This window comes from Adiantum capillus-veneris, chromosome 11, assembly GCF_014529385.1.
Source record: "Adiantum capillus-veneris isolate H3 chromosome 11, ASM1452938v2, whole genome shotgun sequence".
NCBI lineage: Eukaryota > Viridiplantae > Streptophyta > Polypodiopsida > Polypodiales > Pteridaceae > Adiantum > Adiantum capillus-veneris.
Window position 1 is genome coordinate 140,254,408 of NC_140941.1, and position 8,799 is coordinate 140,263,206.

Genomic DNA, 8,799 nt, shown 5'->3' on the forward strand with positions numbered 1-8,799 from the left:
TAATGTACTCTTCTAGTGACTCCTTCATAGCATATGAAGAAATATCTAAACTCATTAACAAGTTTATGCATAATGGGTTTCAAAATAAAATCATTTCTTTGAAGATGCCAAGGAATCTTGAAGGTGGAAGAGAGAGAGAGAGAGGAGTAGTCTCAATCCATTCAATTTAAACAAGAGTATTAGCAGGCTTTAAAACTAGTCATTCCAGATCTGAGTAAGAGATGCAATTATCTGCGACAATTTCACATGAAGCAGATACATGAGATCCAACCTTTTTAAAACAAGTCATAAAAATTGGTAACGCATAAATTGAAGTTGATGTGTAATTCCACGTAAAGAGAGAAGAGCGGAGAAGACAATTATACGTTCGATAGGTAAGGATAAGCCATCACATTAAATTCATGGACGGAAACGTCCGATTACATTATTCAGTCTTATCACAAGTGCATTCAATTTATTCAATTGCACTTTTAAAGATGAGACCTCTTTGCGTAATGACACTATTTGCTCGTCCAGTTGAGCTACCTGGATATCCGCCACATTTACTTGACAATCTTCAACTACATTTTTTATTGACTCTATAGACTCTTTTATGAAGAACTTAAGGGTGCCATTGTCATGGCCATGGACCTCAGTCCAAATCTGTAGTAGCAGGATTGCCTTTAATCTTTCAACAACATCTTCCTCCACTCCCTTGAACGTGTCCTGCGTGTCATTGGCCTCCACAGCATTCAAATGACCTCCCTCTTCCATTACGATCTGCATAAAAAAGAACGAGCCCAACAAGTTAGAATCTAACGGCAGACAAATGTGGTTGAACGAAAACAAATTGTCATGAATTATAAACCTTCAAGATGCAACAAGTGTTGCCTCTGTGCGATGCACTAGAGGCATGAAATCATCGCCTATCTGTGTGTCCTCGTCGTCATCATCACTGTCATCAATGATAACAAGATTGGCTTTTGGATCGTCCACGTTGGTCTCTTTAAATGCGGTCGTATCGGTAAGCTCCTTGCTATTCAAAGACAATGACAAGTACCTAAAGCAATGAATGCATGGAAAAGAAAGCAGAATAATATGATGCTAACCTTTCTATGGCCTCCCATCGGGACCTAAACCAATCGGCTCTTGGTTGTGCATTGGCGTACAAGTCATCGGCCACAAAAATGCTCACTATGTCCTGGTAAGTCACGGTTGAGGGAAAAGCCATGCAGCGCCACATCGCTCTTATCTTTTTCAGGTACATTCCTTGGCCTTGGTAAGGAATGATCCACGACGATGAAGGGTAGTATTTTCCGGTACGCACCATACAAGAAATCGTTTCCTAGAGGGTGCCGCATTTTGAACTTCCAATACATTGCAGCACGGTCGAAAATATTGTTCGGAGTTAGGCATACCCTGTTCTTCAGGTCGTCTACATCGTAAAGGGTATACAACTCTACACCCTTGTTGATATCATCAACAGTGACATTGTGAGTCAGCTTCTGGAAGTGCGGCTCACCTTCGTCCTTCATGCAGTAGCCTACCATCCCCTGGAAGGTATGCATATTTTTCTGCTTTAGAGCTCTCCATAGGATGTTAGCACCTGCCGGACCTTCCTTGTCCCAACCCAAGTACGACTTCAGCTTCTTGTTGATGGCAATAAGAGACGACGACAGCATACGAACCACCATTTGAAAATGCAAATGGAAAACACTGCCTCCTCTTTCCACTGTGCACATCCCCGCCAATGTCTCCTTCTGCAAGAATTTGTCAACGCGTGGAAGAAGACATGTATCTATGTCCTCCCCTCTCACGGAGACTGTCACACTCGCTTCCATCAACTTTTTCGGCCTCTTCGACTCGTTTGAGGACCTCTCCTCTGCGGTCATTCGAGGACGCCCCCTCCTCTTAACGGGGACACCTCCTTCACCCGCGCTCCTGGCTACAGCTCTTGCACTATTTTTCAACGAAGCCATTGTAATTGCGTGCTCTCTCTAAATAAAGCAAAAAAAGAACTTAAAGCTTTAAGCAAGCTTATGTTTATGGAGCTGCTACTGTAAAAATCAATTTCTCTCTCTCTCACTAACACACACACACACACACACAAAGTTACCATCTTCAATCTCCTAGGATAAACAGAGCTGCTGCCGTTGAAATCAATTTCTCTCTCTCTCTCTCTCTCACTCACACACACACACACACACACACACACACACACACTCTGCACACAGGGCGAAAGGGGTGAAATTAAACCCTTCAATTTGTCTCTCTCTCTCTCTCTCTCTCTCTCTCTCTCTCTCTCTCACACACACACACACACACACACACACACACACACACAAAGTTACCATCTCCAATCTCCCCGGATAAACAGACATGCTGCTGTTGAAATCAATTTCTCTCTCTCTCTCTCTCTCTCTCTCTCTCTCTCTCTCTCACACACACACACACACACACACACACACACACACACACACACACACACACACACAGTTTGCACAATTTCGGTACCTGCAGCTGTAAAAATTGATTTCTCCCTCTCTCTCTCTCTCTCTCTCACTAACACACACACACACACACACACACTCTGCACACAGGGCGAAAACTAATTTCGGTACCTGCAACTATAAAAATTGATTTCTCCCTCTCTCTCTCTCTCTCACTAACACACACACACACACACACACTCTGCACATAGGGCGAAAACTAATTTCGGTACCTGCAATTGTAAAAATTGATTTCTCCCTCTCTCTCTCTCTCTCTCACTAACACACACACACACACACTTTGCACACAGGGCGAAAACTCTTTTGAGACCACCCTGTGAGAGAGAGAGAGAGAGAGAGAGAGAGAGAGAGAGAGAGAGAGAGAGAGAGAGAGAGAGAGAGAGAGAGAGAGAGAGAGAGAGAGAGAGAGAGAAAATTAGCACCTGCGATGGGATAGGAAGAGAGAGAGAGAAAGAGAGAGAAAGAGCACCTGCCGGCGATGGGACTCTGTCAGCTTTGCCTTTGACCTGCAGACCTACAACATACGTAATGCACTGGAGCTGCCAGTCACTACAAATCTCCCATGTAATTACTGGCGGTCTTGCTGCGCCCTTCCATGCAATCACTGGCAGTCATCGCTTTCTTTTGCTGCTGTTTCTTTTACTGCGCTGCCTGGGATCAGTTCAGATTCCAGCTAATCCATGATTTTCTTAAAATCTTGGGCACATACTGGGTTTCCGAAACCTAAAATAATGAATACCATTATTCAATCTCTTTATAAAATGATTGGCCGAGGACTAAAGCCAACACAAATACCATCATCTCTCTAACAATGCAGTAGGCCCCACTCTATGGGTCTACTGTCTCATAGAGTGAGAGTGCCTGAGTTTGGACATGAACACACACACGCACACACACATGTGTGTGTACTTATTTATCTAGCAGTTAAATTATATAAATATAACTAAATCTTTTCACAAGGTTACCTAATCACCTTGATCAAAACTCCTAGGTTCTACCCCAAACCATCGTATGGGTCGGATTTTATAAAAAAAGGGGGGGCAACCCTCTTCCTGTTTTCTTCTCATGGGTACCCACCCCTAAGATATTATGTTTAGATCATGGCCTTCATTTCTACCCTACCCTTTACGCCCTCGCTCTCTCTGTCCCCCTTGTCTGTACTACATTGCACCGCAGCCTAGTGCGAACTCTTACACACACACACACACACACACACTCTCTCTCTCTCTCTCTCTCCCTCTCAACTCCCAGTATGTAAGCAGGGGCGGCCGTAGAGCGGCGACTTGGGAACTTGTAGCCATTGAATACACTGATCGTGGGACATCTTCTCACCTTGAGAAAACTGGATGAACTATAAAAGGTGAGGGTGCTTTGGTCCCTCACTTAGTCTGTGGGTATATCTCTCTTTGCGTGTATTTTTCAAAGTAAGGTGTGAGGGCTTTGACACTGTGTAGTCATGGAGGTGGTTGAACTACCATCTCAGGTCGGTATTCTCCTTGTTAATGATACCTTAACGACATACTAATGATTTTGTACATAATGCATGAGAGAAAACATCCTAATACTGTGACTAATTTAGTTTTTTTTCTGCTGTTACATTTTGGAAAATTATGGGTTTAATTTTTAATAATAAAAAGGGTAGTTATCGCCTGGCTTGACTTGGTTTTTACGAAAAATGGATGTGTGTGTATTTTGCCGCAACTACGTACTGTGCATGATCTAATTTTTGGAGAATAGATGTTAAAACACCAAGGTTTGCAAAACCCGTGTTTTTACTCAGAAAATTGGAGATGGGTATTGAGGGGATTGATGGTTTTTTGTACATATAACCCATACTAATCACGCTGATGATTATTGTTTGTTTTTTTGGCTTTTTATTATGGTAGATAGTTGGTTTTACATATAGTGGGTTATGACTAAAAAAAAAAGCAATTGTGGACTTGTGTATTGCCTTAATACACTATGGTTTGGGTTTTAGGAAACCCATGCATAAACAAAGTCCTGGTGCTAGATAATGCCGCGTTTTGACTGCAAAAATGGGATTATTGGGTACTTGTTACTGCCGCCATAAGTCTGGTAAAGATCTGTAACGATACTACACAGCCTAATGTTTGGGGTTTTTAAGAGACCTTGACACTCGCTAAAAAGGTAATGGTGAGGTTTTCCCCAAAGGGCGAGTATTACTTGAACCCCATTGTGGTGGGGATTGTGGTTTGCATACTTTGGGATAACCTTTGATTCCTTTTGATACTAGGTTCATACCAGGCTACCGACATATTAAAAGATGCTATTTCTAATGTTGTTTACTAGTGTGTGATAAGTTTTAACTAGATTAAAGCTAGGTTGATTGGATTTAGCAGGTTATTTATCTCTCATTTGTTACAACACTTACTAATACAGATTGAGGTAATTCGGATACTGTATGCCCATGTGGGCCTGCGAGGTTTTAGTTTTGCTTGATGACATAGCCAAGATTGATGCCTTAACCCATCAATGGAATTTTTATGGAACATATCTCAAGCTATTGATTAGGTTACTTATTGGCTTTATGGTACTTGTGAAAAGAGGAGTTAGGGCTTGACAATATGGCAAACTAATATTTGAAAAACTAACCTATGGGATAATGTGGGGATTAAGACACTTGGATCAGAAGGGGTGATGGCCTTTTGATCAGAATGATATGTATGTTAAATATCTATCTAAGGTCTTATAAAAATTGGGCTATATAGAAACCATTAATATAATTACTTCCAATCATTGGGATAACAAACTTTTTTTACAAAAAACCTAAAGAATTGGAAGACATGAACACTTTGGATAGTGGTTTTCAATTGAAAGAGTTGTAAGTTGGACATGGATAACAATTGATATAGTCCGTTGACACGTGTAATACACATTCAAGGCTAAGGAATTTGTTTGTCTTGTTTGGATGAATGCGGGTGAGGACTCTACACACACACACACACACACACACACACACACACACACACACACACACACACACACACACACTCTTGAACACATAAGCTTGTTTTTTCTTAGGATGCGTGTATATACAATTCAGTTTTGAAAGCCTACATGGTTGCACAAGAAATATTATTCATTGCACTAAATCCATACTACTTATATTGAGCTATATATACTTTTGAAGGCCGAATCTTCAAAAGGTCCAAACGTAGGCCGGACAATCAACAATTCACACATTCTCGGTACCGTTTATTTTCAAGACTTTCAATACGACTACTCTCATGGCGAAGAAACGAACCGAGAATGAAATCTTCGATGCACCTTCCTCTCAAGTGGAAGGTTTTTTCATTAAGGGTTTTTTTCTTCCTTAGGAATCAAAGATAAAAGAACTCATTTTATTTTCTCTAATAAACTTCACATTAAACTTGTTATGTTAGTAATTTGATACTTCTTAACAAAAAAAAAGTATCATCACTCTAGCTTGCAAAAAAAAAAAAGGCACTTTAGAGATATTTCTATCTACATAAAAATACCAAGAATTACAAGTGCAGTAGTTATCTGTCATGGAAATAACCATAGTCTGATCATATGGTGTATTAACCATATAGTGCTAAAAGGTAAAAATGAATCTTAAAAGACTTTAAGGTGCAAAGGAGGTACTTTTTCCTTAAACATAGTATCAAGCCTCATACTTTTTCAATGCTTATGTATGTGTTAATTTTCCTTTTCCATAACCATACGAACTAATGTCAATTTAAGCTCGTAAACTGCTAAACACTAAGCTGAAATTAAATTCTATTCTCAAAGGTCAGTTCCATGACTTTGAATGCTAGAACCTATTCTTAAGCTTTGTACGGTGCTTATAAACTCTAGTCCAACTCTTTTTTCAAGATTAGTAATGTACTATGAAAATCTTGTCTTCCACTCACCTACAAGTCTAGAGTAATTAATCATGGTTGCCATTTTCGTACATAGATTTAGACAAAATCTCTTGTCAACATAGAACAGATTTGTATGCTTGGATTAAAGGGACATGGATGACAAATGTCGTGGATTTTCCCTATACCTGCATTCCATGTCTAAACAAAATTGCTGATGATTTTTTTGTTTGCATGATGGTTGCAGGTAAGGATTTCGGCTTCTTTTTTCTCTGTATTCAAATGCTGTTCGATCAGACTTAGCAAGAAAATATCTCCTATCGCTACTTCATTTCCTTTTTTAGATGTAATAAAAACATCAAAAGTTTATTTCAAATGTACATATATTTAATGAAAAAATGTACGGACTTGTTTTTATTTACCTTTGTCAATTCTCTTTTTGAATTGTTTGGTCCAAGTTGTGAATAAGGTATGTAGATTAATACTCCAAGACACACACACACACCCCCCAAAACTTACATACCCCAATTGAAATTCTAAGGATAAAAATTTATCTAGGCTAACTGTTTCAAGCCTCCCATCTTGTAGTTCAAGATGGTAACCCTAGCTTATACATCACAATTTTTTTTATTTTGCCAAGTATTTATCAAAATTACACATTACCACCTAGGTTTAAACCCCTCACCTTAATAATTCAATTGAACTCCGTACAATTTTAAAATCTATGATTTTCATGAAATGGGCTCATTTTTTGCTTGTGGGTATGTTTAATGGTAATTACATGTATTGTTTAGCAATGTTTGCATCTTATGTATTCACTGGGCTCTATCTATATGTCAATTATATGTATGTAATTAACACATTTTGTAGAGAGGATTGATGTACCACACATTATCCTACTTGGAATGAGTTGGTGCTTGACAACTATGAAGGGAAGCGTAAGAGTGACGTTGAACGAGAGAGAGAGAGAGAGAGAGAGAGAGAGAGAGAGAGAGAGAGAGAGCGCAGAAGACACACATATATGGTGAAGGATAGCACATTAGTCCTTGTGTGTGGCTTATAAATTGTATTTCTGTACAACTAAAGGTTAGAGGGCATAGGCCAGTGATGGATAGTGGTTGCTGGGAGTGTGATCTACAACCCAACATTCTCCCACTTGATTATTGGGTTTCAGGCAGGTGGTCGGGGTGCCCACCCACTTACTCATTTATTTGTTCATAAGGAGAATAACGAGATGATAGTAGTTTACTATCTAATGCTCCACCAAGGAACTATCTGCTCTGGATCCCCTTCCCCTTCTCTCCTTCCCTCTCTTGCACTCACTCCATAGCCGGACTTTCAAGTGGTGTCCCAGGCCGTCGGCTTCCCCTCCCTGGCTACCTGGTGCATGAAGCGACCTCAATCATGGGAGCTTGAAAGCTTCTACAAAAACCGAGGAGCTGGAAAGCAGGAAATTGTGCAAGGTCTAAAGCTTGAGTATTTTCCAAGGTATAATTGGGTTGCAATTCGAGCAGGGGCAATAGATTGGCATGGAGAGCAGGAGTCAGCAGCAGTGAGAAGGGTCGACATCTTGGAGCAACAAATTGGGATGAGGATTGAGAGAGAGCCTTGGAAAACGTGGTTGTGTGTTACACACACACACACACACACACTCACTCACTCACTCACTCACACTGTGAGAGAGGTCAGCAACAGCAAATCGGGAAAGCAGAAAGAGAAACAAACTCGCTCCTTGCTTCTTGCAATTTCTCTCTCTCACACACACAGACACACACACACACACTCCAAATTGGTTGCCGTGAGCAGAACTAGTACCGAGCAGCAAGAATTAAGGCATTGAGTAGATCGGGTAAGTGGGGAACAAGCTCAACGGTAGCAAGAGATTGAGCAAGACCCACAGCATTGATGTGGAGCCTGAGGAGAACGACTGCTCAAAGCATGGGAGTGTAGAGCTTGTGTAGGGCAAGCAAACACACACACAGCCACACACCCCATCTCGACAACGCTCGACAGGCCCGTCTGACACATTCTGCAATCAATTGTCGATAGGGAACTAAAATTCTCTTTTTTTTTTCAAAATTTGAGCCTTACACACATTATGTGTGCAAGGGACAGCTCATAATGCGTGTAAGGGCCCGCTCCCATGGAGCCCTCGACACCCCGATCACCTACCCGGAGAAACATCATCCACTTGATTAACCTTCCTTGTATTATTACTTTATTGATCAGAAACGATAAGGCCTGATGATCAACATAGAAGTGGAATAACTTTCCTAGTAGATAATGTCTTGAACTTGGTTGCATTGAACACCATTCCCAATGCCTCTCTCTCTCTCTCTCTCTCTCTCTCTCTCTCTTGTTGAATATCCTTGTTATGTTGAACTGAAACTGTGACTAGCGAAGTAGACTTGATAGTCTGTCTTCCCATCAGGATGGGCCACTATAGCCCCCATTGCCATACCTGA

The 8,799-nt window shown here is 40.8% G+C and overlaps 1 pseudogene; it reads right to left on the reverse strand.

Moving 5' to 3' along the window:
• Window positions 1-399: 399 nt before the first annotated feature.
• LOC147448120 (uncharacterized) lies at window positions 400-1,673 on the reverse strand (annotated as a pseudogene).
• Between the last annotated feature and the right edge of the window lie 7,126 nt (window positions 1,674-8,799).